Source organism: Scyliorhinus torazame, chromosome 2 (genome assembly GCF_047496885.1).
Source record: "Scyliorhinus torazame isolate Kashiwa2021f chromosome 2, sScyTor2.1, whole genome shotgun sequence".
Classification (NCBI taxonomy): domain Eukaryota; kingdom Metazoa; phylum Chordata; class Chondrichthyes; order Carcharhiniformes; family Scyliorhinidae; genus Scyliorhinus; species Scyliorhinus torazame.
In genome coordinates, this window is record NC_092708.1 from 77,644,516 (window position 1) to 77,658,360 (window position 13,845).

Here is a 13,845-nt window from a genome sequence, read left to right on the forward strand (position 1 = left end):
TCCACTGTCTCCAAGCAGTCACGTAAGAGCTCTTCTGTCTCCTCGGACCAGCACTGCACGACCTTCTTAGCTGGATTCTCCCGCTTGAGTTTCTGCTTGTATGCCGGGAGAAGGAGAACCGTCTTATGGTCTGATTTCCCAAAGTGCGGTCGCAAGATAGAACGGTAGGCGCCCTTGATTTTTGAGTAGCAGTGGTCAAGAGTATTGTCACGCCTGGTGAGACAGGAGATGTGCTGGGGAATTTTGGCACTACAATCTGGGTACTCTGGCAGTGCTAGAGTCTACAAAATTTGTCTACAAAATTATGAGGGGCATAGACAGAGTGGATAGTCAGAGACTTTTTCCCAGAGTGGAGGGGTCAATTACTAGGGGGCATAGGTATAAGGTGCGAGGGGCAAGGTTTAGAGTAGATGTACGAGGCAAGTTTTTTACGCAGAGGGTAGTGGGTGCCTGGAACTCGCTACCGGAGGAGGTGGTGGAAGCAGGGACGATAGTGACATTTAAGGGGCATCTTGACAAATACATGAATACGATGGGAATAGAGGGATACGAACCCCGGAAGTGTAGAAGATTGTAGTTTAAATGGGCAGCATGGTCAGCGCAGGCTTGGAGGGCCGAAGGGCCTGTTCCTGTGCTGTACTTTTCTTTGTTCTTTGTTGTTCTAGACTGGCACCCTGGCACTGCTAAGGTGCCAAGGCGTCATTTCTTTGCACGCGTGCGATCGGGCCGGGGGGTGCCCGGCATGGGTGTTGGGGGGGAGGGGGGGCGCGGACGCGGAGACCCTCCCATAGTGCGTTCAGGCTGGGAGGGTAGGTCGGGGATCGTTTCGGGGGTCTCGGAGATCGGGATGTCATTTAAAAATGGCGTCTCAATCTCTTGCTACAATGGGTCGTTCCGGCGAGCGGAGCTCCCCACTGACAAAACGGGGCTATGTGCGGCCTTGGCAGCGCATTCCCCCTTTCAGACCCCTCATTCAACGCAAGTTCCTCGCTGGGGAACTTTGTTTCCTTTTGGGAGAATCTCACCCCTAATCTAAGCATCACTGACTTCCACAGTCAGAACTGAGGCCTGCCTCGGTGCTGTGAACTTTCAGAGGTAGGGGATCTGACAGCCTGTGATCCCTGTGTGATACTCATCATTAAATTTCAAAGTCTGCACATAATTGTAGGTAAATGAATCTAAAACCAACTCCCTAATGAGCCCCACTGCTGTGTAGTAGCACCAATACTGCCTTGGAGGTTTCTCGCGTCATTATCATGTGACCGCTTCCGTCCTCTTTTTGCGTTTCTCAGGTTTCAGTGAGTAGAATGTTACGTTTTCTATCAACAAAATTGTGAGGGCAAGTAAGAGTCAGCCACCATTGCTGTGGGCCTGGAGTCACATATTGGACATGCTGGGTCAGGGTGGTAGGATACCTTCCCTAAAATACATTCGTGAACTAGTTGAGTTTATCCAATAGCATCATGATCACTGGATGCAAAATGTGGGCATGAAAACCAATTGTCCGTTATTTTTGCAGGGTATTGCAGTTGAAGTTATCCTCTGCTGTCTTCCAACGTGCAGTGGGATTAGACTAAGAACGTCATGTACTTCAGCCATTGCTCTAAACAGCAATCTGTGAGAAGTCATTTTGTGGTATTTATCTCGGGGTTAGAATTCAAGCAGATCTGCAGAGACGAAGGTGAATGATTTAGGGCTATGCCAGAATGTTATATTTGCAAAGGAAACTACTTGGATCTGCAACTTTGATAAAGTTGATAAATGTCCTGCAAGACACCGTTTACTTTCATGCTCAGTTTATGCTATCCAAAAGGCACAATGGGATATTTAATATGATTGGTACTTAGCCATTGAAGTAGCATATCTTTAAAGTTCTTTGTTACAGATCAGTTCTTAACAGAAATGAGGTGTGAAATAGTCCAGGGAATCTTCTGAAAGAATTTTATACAATGAATAATTTTGAGCCTATTTCTGTTAAAAGGCTGCATCACATGAGGAGCTGGTTAATAGGTGCAAAAATTGTCCTTTGTAATCGACTAGCATGGGATAATTTTTAAGCTCAGCATGACAGGCTTGTCAATAATTACTGTAACTACTGTGGCTGTATTTTGAACGATTTATTATAAGTATCATAGCTGAAAGAATTCATACAATACAGCAGCATATTATTAAGTTATACATTGGAATAATTACATTGGAAGAAGCAAATGGCAGTTTCAGGTCCATTGATTCGGCACAGTTAGTTAGGTAAATGTTATGTGACCTTGACAATAGCCCTGCTAATCTGAAAGAAGAACGTAAGCTGATTAGTTTTCTGTCGTTAGCCTCCATATGAAGTTCATTGCAAACCTAACAATGCAACTTCCGAGAAAAAAATGTTTGGATTAGCCCATAATTGTACAAAAATTGCCGTCACAATATGTGGACCTGCAAGGAAATGGCTAAAAGAAAGACGCACTCTGCTCAAAAAGCCTGTTGTCTCCAAAAATCTACTACAGTCTGCCTTGTAATAGACTCGCCTCAATTTATTTCATCTCTTGAGGATGATGAATAACTATGGATCAGCATTCATAAAAAAATATCTCTGACCCCTGCAAATAATCAAGTGTGAATGCCAAGATAGCAATCCAAAGCAATAATCTACATTATTCAGTCCAGACTGGTTGTTTTCACAGATGTCATTCCCATGACATTTCCAAAGCTTCAACAGGACCGAAGTTATAATCTTCCATAGGGCATCTGAACACTGCATTTATTCAAATCAGCATTACCTCAATCCTGTTCTCAAGTCGATCTTCAATCAACTGCTGTTAAAAGAGTAAAGCTGCAAAGCACTGCCTGCTTTTAGGAAGTCTACCCAAATGAGCTCTTGCTCCCAGCTGAATTTAAGTAACCTAAGTGGATCTCTATGATGCACTCTGCTCAGAATTTAAAGTCTTGGATCACATGCCCCATAAACACCCTTATCTCCAATGATAACAAGCTTAATTTTTATTAATTATTTTTTTATTAAATCTGTGCCTTAATGCCCAGAATCAACATTCCGATGAGTTCTAATTTACCTACAATTCTGATGCACCGTCATCCTTTAGAAGTTGGAACACTTTAATTGAATTATATCACTATGCAGATACAATAACTGTTATATGAGTGCACTTTCCTGTTTTGTCTTTGCTTTAATGATAAGTATAAAAGCAGAAAGTTCAGGAATTTCCTCCTCAGGCACAGAATCAACATCTTTTCTGTTTTCTGTTACCAAGTGACATTTCAATCCTTTAATTCTCCATCATATTTCAATGGTGGCTGGGTATGCATTTGATGTGCCATAACCGACAAAATTATGGACCAAGAGCTGGAAAGTGGAATTAAGCTGGAAAGCTATTTTCTTGCCAAGACAGACATGATGGGCCACAATGGCCACCGCCTGTGCTGTAAAGTTCCCATGATTCATGGTTTCACACCTTATAAATATATGAATTCAATTAAAAGAAATCATCAAAAGTACTCACATATGAAACATCATCAGATGTCTTCTAAAAATCTCAGTAAAATGCAATTACCGATCAACCTTATTTTCCAACTTGGGTTCTTTCTCAATGGATTCTAAGAGGCTTGTGAGAAATGACTATTCTAAATCCATATAGGTTGTCCCTTATAGCTTTAATGACCAACAATAAAATGTATCCCATGCAATGCTATTGATCATTGTAACCAATGATGTAAGATTGAGGGCGTGATTTAATGGCTGCGTTGTGCTTGAGTGACAGCGCGATGCGGCCGCTGAATCACAGGAGAGGCCGAAATCGAGAACCATGCTGGACGCTCATCGGTTTGCGATCTAACTGGCTCGCTCCTGTTGGCAAAATCAGGATTCTGCCATGGCAGGGCGAGAAACCAATAATCACCACTTAATGCCAATCGACAAACAATCAAAGGAAAAGATCCCCTATCTAACAGGCTCCCATGATCTAACCACCCCCCAGCAAGTGGTCACGTGAACACCGATTAGTAAACCTTTTTAAAAATGTGAAGCTGGCAGAATGGCTGCTGTGGGGACCCGAGGAGGTGAGGAGCCATCGTCGCTCCCAGGCGGCATTGGGATTACTGCCACGGTGCTCGGGGGGTTGGTGAGAGATCCCCCAGTAGGAACAGCCTCAGTCAGGGTGGTCCACCATCGGGGGGGGGGGGGGGGTTGGGGTTGCCCCAGCCCCAGCCCCTGCCCCTGCCCCAGCCCCTGCCCCTGCCCCTGAGCTTGAGTAGCTCAGCATTCATGGGTGCACCCATTTTGGGTGCAACACCAGCCCTGCCTGTCTGTCCCACCGATCACCCATAACTCCCACTGACTGTGCAGGCCTCTGGCCGCGTGGCTGAAGGCTATTGCTAATAGGGAATTGGCAATCATAGTTAAATGAGCACTTCACAGCTCTCAAGTGGATTCCCTGGGTAGGCATGCCATGTTGCATGTGGGGGTTATTGCCGAGCATCCCAATCAGACCATGATGTCTGGACACTGAGCCTGAGCACTGCGGGAAGCAACACCATCGATGCAGCAGCCAGGGGCTAGGCCCCAGCAGATGAGACGTCTTCCTGACCAGAGAGTTGGTGTGTGCACCAATGAGGGGACCAGCGCCTGGTCTAGGTAACGTTACATGTTCATGTCTGGGGTACAGGGTTTGGGGCCTGGTGACCAGTGGCCCTCGCAGTGATCGGGGGTGCATGGGCAGAGCGTGTCGGATGGCAGGGGTTAATGGAGGTTACCATGGTGGAGAACGCCACTGGTTGTCAGTCTCACATCCTCTCCAATTCCTTACATGAGATGGATGATACTTGGGACCCTGCGGAGCTGCCCTCGCAGTGCTGTTAGCAGGCCAGGTGGCCAGACGCTGGGGGAGGCAGTGGCAGCAGCATTGACAGGAACTAGAGGCAGCGACCTATGTGCAGTGCCCCTCTGCATACCCAGGAGCCAGGAGGCTCTGCCTCAACAAGGAGACGGCGTGGCGCTGGTGCCATGTCCTTGCTGACTTGGAACCACATAGAGGAGGAGGATGCCCACTCCAGGTAGCTGTCAAGGTCATCACATCCCTGAACTTTTGCATCTCAGGATTATTCCAGGGCTCCAGCGGGGACTTGTGTGGCATTTCACAAGCAGCAGCCCTCAAGTGCATCCGTGAGATCACAGATGCCCGGTTGCCCAGGCAGTGAACTATATATATTTTGACATGTACCGGGCCCAACAGAAGCCCGGGTAGCAGGATTCTCCACCGTCACCGGGATACCCCACGTCCAGGGGGTAATAAATGGCACGCATGTCACCTTGCGCACACCGGGTCATCAGCGAGTGTCCTACATCAGCAGGATGGGATTCAACTCCCTCAATGTCCAGCTCGTATGCGACCACCACCTGAAGATCATGCACGTGTGTGCATGCATGCCAGGGAATGTGTAAAACAGCTACATCTGGGGCAGTTGGACATCCCCAACCTCTTCAAGGACCACCCAAGGATGGCTGGTTGGCTCTTGGGGAATAAGGGGTATCGGCTGAGGACATGACTAATAACGCCAGTGCGGAGGCCAGTGACCACTGCGGTAACCTGGTACATCGAGGCCCATGCGGCCACCCGGGCTGTCACTGAATGGTGCATCGGATTGTTCCAAATGCAGTTCCGAAGCCTCAACTGCCCTGGTGGTGCACTGCAGTACAACTCCCAGTGGGTTGCCTGCTTTGTGGCGGGCTGCTGTGCCCTCCACAAGCCGGCACAGCAGCGGGGCAATGTGCTGGAGATAGAGGGGGAGGAACATGTGGCCACCTGCGAGGAGGTGCCAGACCAAGAAGGGCTGGAGGACAAGCCCAGGAAGGACCCGCAGGATCAGGTGGAAGATACAGGACATTCAGCAGCAGTAAGCTTCCAGCAAGCCCGAAGGGCCAGGGAGGCCCTCATCCTCACCCGCTTCACATAGGACGTGGCCTCATTTGTCAGCACGCCCCCTCCCATCTCCCTTCCCCCTCCCCCTTTCCCCCGCACTCATTCAGCCTCCCTCCACCCCCAACCACCCTGTTTTACCCTCCCAGGATCCATGCAACATCACCACAGGGTATTTGGACTCTGTTGGCATTGTCAGTGGGTCACTGTCGAAGGCAGGGGGCTGATGATAATCCGTTGAGTGCTGAGTGCTGGTGCTCATCAGGCTATGACGTAGTCTGACTCTGCCTGTCCGCTGAATGCTCGCTCACACCCATCGCCTGCACGTGGAGGGAGGGCAGAATCCAGGGCCTCCATGCCTGGGGCACTGGGGTAGGCATTTGGTGGTCAGCTTGCATTGCAGAAGAAAGTGCCAGAGGTGTCGGGCTGTACATATGTCCCCAACTGCCCCTAGCCCCTGATGGTGCTGCCTCACCTTCCCTAACCTTCCCACCTTCCCCACCCCTTACCTGACCTCACCCCATCCTCCCTCCTTTCCACTCCTTTCCCTCCCTTTCCCCCCAGTATCCTTTCAGTGATACACAACCTGCTTAGCCTTCCATGCTGCATCGAGGTGTGTGCCCAGGATATACATCAGAGGTGGAGGCAGCTATCTACCACATCCCCTGGCCTTCAATGTCCCTCTGGGTGCCCTGAGCTGAAGGGTCCTGGCCTACTTGCTGGTGGCACATGCCCTGCCATGCCACTCTTTCCGTGAGCTGACTCTGGGACGTGTCATTGTCAGAGGGGTGGAACTCTGGTGGTTGCCACTGCCCCTCCATAGATGGGTTCCGCGTTGAAATGAAGCACTCAGTCTTCCCTGTTGGTGCCCACAGGTCCTGGGAGTCACCTCGGGATGGAGGGGCAGCTGGATCGAGCCCTGGCTGTCCCAGCCATCTTGCTTTGCCAACTCTGGAAGCTCCTCTATGTCTGCAGCACAGTGTTGATACCTTCAGCGATGGTCCTTTGTGGCTGGGACCTGCTCCAGAGTGCCTCGGCAATGTCCAGCTAAGACTGGGCCATGTTCCGCAGTGCCTCATCAAGGTCCACCTGGGACTGGGACATGTCCCCCAGCGACTGGTACATGCTGTTGAGGCCCTCAGCCATGATTGTCACTAACTGAGCCATGTCTTTGACACCTCCAGTCATGCTGCTGACATCATGCACCAGGCTCTCCACTACGGTCGCCACCCTAGCAGTGTTGCCGGCGCTATCTCCTCCGCCTGTAGCTCTGGGATTCCTTCAGTCAGATATGGACCTGCGGAGTGTCGCTAACATCCCCCTCTGAATATCACGGCCGCACCCTATCGATTGCATCAGTTCCGGGTAAACCTGGTCCAGAGGCTCAGTATCTGACTGGGCATTCCTACTTCCACCTGATGTGCATCAGCAACTGTGGTGCTCACCAGAATGTGCCCTGGAAGCCTGACCACTACTGTCACCCCCCGAGGTGTCTGTCTCTGCGCTGGTGGAGGGTAGGGATGACAGCTGTGCTGCGAATATGGTAGTCTCCTCAGAGCTCCCACCGAGGTGTTCTCATAGGAGGCAGTGGGGTGGGACCATCGAGGATAGGCCGGTACCATCGAATGGAGATCCTGCGGGAGAATGGATATGTGGTTAGTCAGAGGATGGGTCAGTCTGTATGGCACAAACAACTCATGTATTACAGTTCATCTGCGACATAAGCCAACCTCTACACCATTGTAAAGAAGCCTTTGAAAGAGACTCAAAAAATTACAGCTATAACAATCTAATAGAACTGCCAATCAAATATGTATTGTCATCCCTGCTGAGCTAAGTGCTCCTTCAGATGTTGAAACTCAGCCAAACATTAAATAGGCTCAGCTGTCAAAACAAACCGTACAATGGAGCCAATTGAAACTTAAAGACCAGTTGTTTTTGTTCTATTTCAAAGCAGGTGACCTATCATTCTGAGGGGTGGAGTAGGTGATTGTTTATTTTTCTCTAAGTTTAAGCAGTAGACCAATTATTTTTCTAAGTTAAAGAACTCTAGACATTTAAAACACTATGCAAATCAGAACTGTTCAGTTCCCAGGTACTATTTTCTTTAGTTTTGAATTATTACGGGCCAGGGTTTAGAGAACCCCAAAGTATATCATGGAGTTCACCTGACCCACAACGTTAAACAGATTTTGGTTATGGGGAGCACAAGGGCCCACTTTACAGGTGTGATACAACAGAGATCTAAAAGTATTTTTAATCAAAAAAAATGTTTATTCTATGAATCCAGTTAACATTTTATAAACACACAGTAAACAGTTTGTCAACTACCAACCCTGATACTTTCCCAAAGACAATATTCTATAGGTTAGTAACTTTCCTAACAACATCCATAAGCCAAAACACTTTTTAATAAAGACAGCAGGTTTAAATTCTCTGCAGAAACATGTATTACTTTGAAATCATCAAGTGATTTGGAGACATTCTTTTGATTGCAGAGAAAGATCATAACATTTTCTTGCTGTGAATGCAGCTCTCTAACTCTTAAAATGAAACCAAAACACAGAGCCAAAACCAGCTTTCAGCACAAAACAAAAGTAAAAACAGAGCAGAGCCCAGCTCCACCCATACAATGACATCACTGCAGCTATTTGATAAACACCCATTTCTTAAAGGTACAGCCACCTAACACCCCTCCCCAAGAAAAAAAATAAACCATCAACTTCAAAATGGTTTCATTTTTCACCTTTTCACTTTCCTTTAAGAAATACTGACAGTAAAATACTTTTTTTTGAACAAAACAACACGTAAACATTTATAATAACAGTCCATTTTAGTTCTTCCTCCTCCACCAATCCTGCTTCTTCATCACATTTGTGACAAAGCATCGGCTATCCCACTTTCTCGTCCTGCCACATGTATTATTTTTAAATGAAACGGCTGTAACAATAAATTCCACCAAAACAGTTTTGCATTGTCATTCCAAAATTGCTCCAAAAACGTCAATGGATTATGATCAGTATATGTAATTGTGTCAGACGGATTGCTGGTCACATAAATGTGAAAATGTTGCAAAGTCAGCACCAAGCTCAAAGTCTCCTTCTCAATCGTTGAATATTTCTTCTGGTGTAGAATCATAGAATCATAGAAGTTTACAGCATGGAAACAGGCCCTTCGGCCCAACCAGTCCATGCCGCCCAGTTTTTTACCATTAAGCTAGTCCCAGTTGCCCGCACTTGGCCCATAACCCTCTATACCCATCTTACCCATGTAACCATCTAAATGCTTTTTGAAAGACACAATTGTACCCGCTTCTACTACTACCTCTGGCAGCCCATTCCAGACACTCACTACCCTCTGAGTGAAGAAATTGCCCCTCTGGGCCCTTCTGAATCTCTCCCCTCTCACCTTAAACCTATGCCCTCTAGTTTTAGACTCCCCTACCTTTGGGAAAAGATGTTGACTATCTACCTTATCTATGCCCCTCATTATTTTATAGACCTCTATAAGATCACCCCTAAGCCTCCTACGCTCCAGGGAAAAAAGTCCCAGTCTATCCAGCCTCTCCTTATAACTCAAACCATCAAGTCCCGGCAACATCCTAGTAAATCTTTTCTGCACTCTTTCTAGTTTAATAATATCCTTTCTATAATAGGGTGACCAGAACTGCACACAGTATTCCAAGTGTGGCCGTACCAATGTCTTGTACAACTTCAACAAGACGTCCCAACTCCTATATTCAATGTTCTGACCAATGAAACCAAGCATGCCGAATGCCTTCTTCACCACCCTGTCCACCTGCGACTCCACCTTCAAGGAGCTATGAACCTGTACTCCTAGATCTCTTTGTTCTATAACTCTCCCCAACGCCATACCATTAACTGAGTAGGTCCTGGCCTGATTCGATCTGCCAAAATGCATCACCTCACATTTATCTAAATTAAACTCCATCTGCCATTCGTCGGCCCACTGGCCTAATTGATCAAGATCCCGTTGCAATCCTAGATAACCTTCTTCACTATCCACTATGCCACCAATCTTGGTGTCATCTGCAAACTTACTAACCATGCCTCCTAAATTCTCATCCAAATCATTAATATAAATCACAAATAACAGTGGACCCAGCACCGATCCCTGAGGCACACCACTGGTCACAGGCCTCCAGTTTGAAAAACAACCCTCTACAACCACCCTCTGCCTTCTGTCGTCCAGCCAATTTTGAATCCAATTGGCAACCTCACCCTGGATCCCGTGAGCTTTAACCTTCTGCAACAACCTACCATGCGGTACCTTGTCAAAGGCTTTGCTAAAGTCCATGTAGACAACGTCTACTGCACTACCCTCATCTACCTTCTTGGTCACTCCCTCAAAAAACTCAATCAAATTTGTGAGACATGATTTTCCACGCACAAAGCCATGCTGACTGCCCCGAATCAGTCCTTGCCTCTCTAAATGCTTGTAGATCCTGTCTCTCAGAATACCTTCTAGCAACTTACCTACTACAGACGTTAGGCTCACCGGTCTGTAGTTCCCAGGCTTTTCCCTGCTGCCCTTCTTAAACAAGGGCACAACATTCGCCACTCTCCAATCTTCAGGCACCTCACCTGTGGCTGCCGATGATTCAAATATCTCGGTTAGGGGACCCGCAATTTCCTCCCTAGCCTCCCACAACATCCTGGGATACATTTCATCAGGTCCCGGGGATTTATCTACCTTGATGCGCTTTAAGACTTCCAGCACCTCCTCCTCTGTAATATGCACACTTCTCAAGACATCACTATTTATTTCCCTTAGTTTCCTAACATCCATGCCTTTCTCCACCGTGAATACCGATGAGAAATATTCATTCAGGATCTCACCCAACTCTTGTGGCTCTGCACATAAATGCCCTTGTTGATCCTTAAGAGGCCCTACTCTGTCCCTAGTTACTCTTTTCCCCTTTATGTATCTGTAGAATCTCTTTGGATTCTCCCTTGCATTATTTGCCAAAGCAATTTCATGTCCCCTTTTTGCCCTCCTGATTTCCCTCTTAACTCTATCCCCACCTAAGCCCCCCGCCCCCCCGGGATTGCTGCTGCTGACATTTTAACGCTCTCCTATAAAGCCAAGGAACGGTTGCCACCGCCGGGAGAACCCCAGCAAGGACCTTCTCAAGGAAAACTTTATTCGCTCCAGGCTGAGAAACCCAGCCATGTCACTAATCCAGGTCTCCACACTCGGAGGTTTTGAGTCTCTCCACATTAACAAGATTCCTTCTCCAGGCTACCAGGGAGGCAAAGACCAAAACCTCAGCCTCTTTCGCTTCCTGCACTCCCGGATCCTCTGACACACCAAAGTTCACTATTTCTGGAGTCGGCTTCACCCGCGTGTCAAAATCCTGGACATAGCCCTCGCAAAGCCCTGCCAGAATTCTTTAAACGCCGGGCATGCCCAGAACATATGGATATGGTTTACTGGCTCCCTGAACATCTTGCACAGCTGTCCTCCACCCCAAAGAACTTGCTTATTCTCGCCATCGTCATGTGTGCCCGATGCACCACCTTAAACTGAATTAAACTGAGCCTGGCACATGATGAGGAGGAATTTACCCTGCCTAGGGTATCAGCCCACAGGCCCTCATCCAGCTCCTCACCCAGCTCCTCCTCCCACTTGCCCTTCAGCTCCTCCACTGGGGCTTCCTCCGCCTCCTGCAGTTCTTGGTAGATGTCCGACACCTTCCCCTCTCCTACCCAGATGCCAGACACCACCCTGTCCTGTATCCTATGAGGGGTTAGCAACGGAAATGCCCCACCTGTTTTTTGAGAAAGTCGCGGACTTGGAGTTACCTGAAGGCATTTCCAGGGGGCAGGCTGATTTTCTCCTCCAGCGCCTTCAAGCTTGGGAAAGTCCCATCTATGAACAGGTCTCCCATCCTTCTAATGCCTGCCCTATGCCAGCTTTGAAACCCCCCGTCTATCTTGCCCGGAACAAATATATGATTGTTCCGTATCGGGGTCCAAACTGAGGCCCCCTCCTCCTTCCTGTTCCTTCACCACTGACCCCAGACCCTCAGTGCCACCGTCACCACCAGGCATGTGGTGTATCGTGCCGGCCAGTAGTAGCTACAGAAGTTCGGAAGCGCCAACCCCCACCCCCGACTGCGCTCCAAAAACAGTCTTTCAACTCGCGGGGTCTTGTTGGCCCACACGAATCCCGTGATAATCCTGTTCACCCGCTTGAAGAAGGATTTGGGGATGAAGATGGGAAGGCACTGGAAAACAAACAGGAATCTGGGGAGGACCGTCATTTTCACGGTCTGCACCCTTCCCGCCAGGGAAAGCGGGAGCATGTCCCACCTTTTAAAGGCTCCCTCCATCTATTCTACAAGCCGAGATAGATTGAGCCTGTGTAGGGCATCCCAGTTCCTGGCCACCTGTATACCTAGGTAACAAAAGCTCCTTTCCACCATCTTGAGCGGGAGCTCTCCCAGTCACTCCTCCTGGCTCCTAGCGTGGATTACAAACAGCTTACTTTTCCCCATGTTCAATTTGTACCCCGAGAAGCTCCCAAAGTCTCTTAGGATCCGCATGACCTCCCCCATCCCCTCTGGCGGGTCCAAAATATACAATAGCAGGTTGTCTGCGTAAAGCGAAACCCGGTGCTCCTCCCCCTCCCCCGGACCAGCCCCCTCCAGTTCCTTGAAGCCCTCAGCACTATGGCCAATGGCTCAATTGCCAGGGCAAATAGTAGCAGGGATAGGGGTTACCCCTGCCTCGTCCCTCGGTGCAGCCTAAAATACTCCGACCTCAGCAGGTTTGTGGATACACTTGCTACGTGGGCCTGATACAGTAGCTTGACCCACCCTCTGAATCCCTCACCGAATCCAAACCTACCTAACGCTTCCCACAGGTACTCCCATTCCACCCGATCAAAGGCTTTCTCTACATCCATTGCAACCACTACTTCTGCGATACCTCCTTCTGAGCGCATCATGATAATGTTTAGGAGCCTCCTCACATTTGTGTTCAATTGCCTGCCCTTGACGAAACCCGTCTGATCTCCATCAATCACTCAAAGGACGCAGTCCTCTATTCTAGTAGCCAAAATTTTAGCCAGCAGTTTGGCATCCACGTCCAGGAGCGATATCGGCCTGCAATCATCCTCCACCTATTCTTTTCCAACCATCTGATAAAAAATTGTTTATGATAATTGCACTTCAACTTTATCTTCACTCTTTGATTCCTCCTCTTGTCTTACCCTGTGACTTTGCGACCTTGTTACTACACAATCCGGAAAAATCCCAGGATAGTCGTCTTTCGTAACTTCAGTTGTCTGATTTTCCACTGGCTTATCAACTGCAGTAGGCATCACTCCCACCTGCGATCCAGCTATATCATTATCCAAGATAAACTGTATTCCTGGACAAGATAGTTTCTCTATTACTCCTACTACCACTTCACCACTCTTCACTGGACTTTCCAACCTTACCTTATATAATGGAACACTACTCTTTTCACCCTGAATTCCACATATTCCTCCCAAACTACATAACCCCTCATCTCTTGCCATCAAAGATTGACTAGCTCCTGTATCCCTTAAAATTGTGACTTCTTTAACTGCTCCTTTTGGTACTCATGAGTAAACTTTACCCACAAAAGTAAATTCTTTAAAGAGATCTGGCACTTTCTTATCAATCACCTCTTGACCAGGCAGTACTATCTTTTGCACCTCCTTCACTTCACTTGGGCTTTCCACTACCACTTTAACAAACCCCAAAGTATATCATGGAGTTCACCTGACAGAATACACAATGGTGCTTAAACGTACATCCACCTGACAGAATACACAATGGTACTTTTTCCAATACTCCAATGCATTTTGACACTTACCAATGCTGGTCAATATAATGTAATGACCAACTTACCATTGCAGGTCAGAGCCCCAT

General features: G+C 47.9%; 1 protein-coding gene across 1 annotated transcript in view; it reads left to right on the forward strand.

The window, feature by feature from the left end:
* LOC140388578 (inactive dipeptidyl peptidase 10-like) overlaps positions 1-13,845 on the forward strand; it is a 1,987,526-nt gene that overhangs the window by 1,158,809 nt on the left and 814,872 nt on the right. The gene's annotated exons all lie outside the window — the stretch shown is intronic.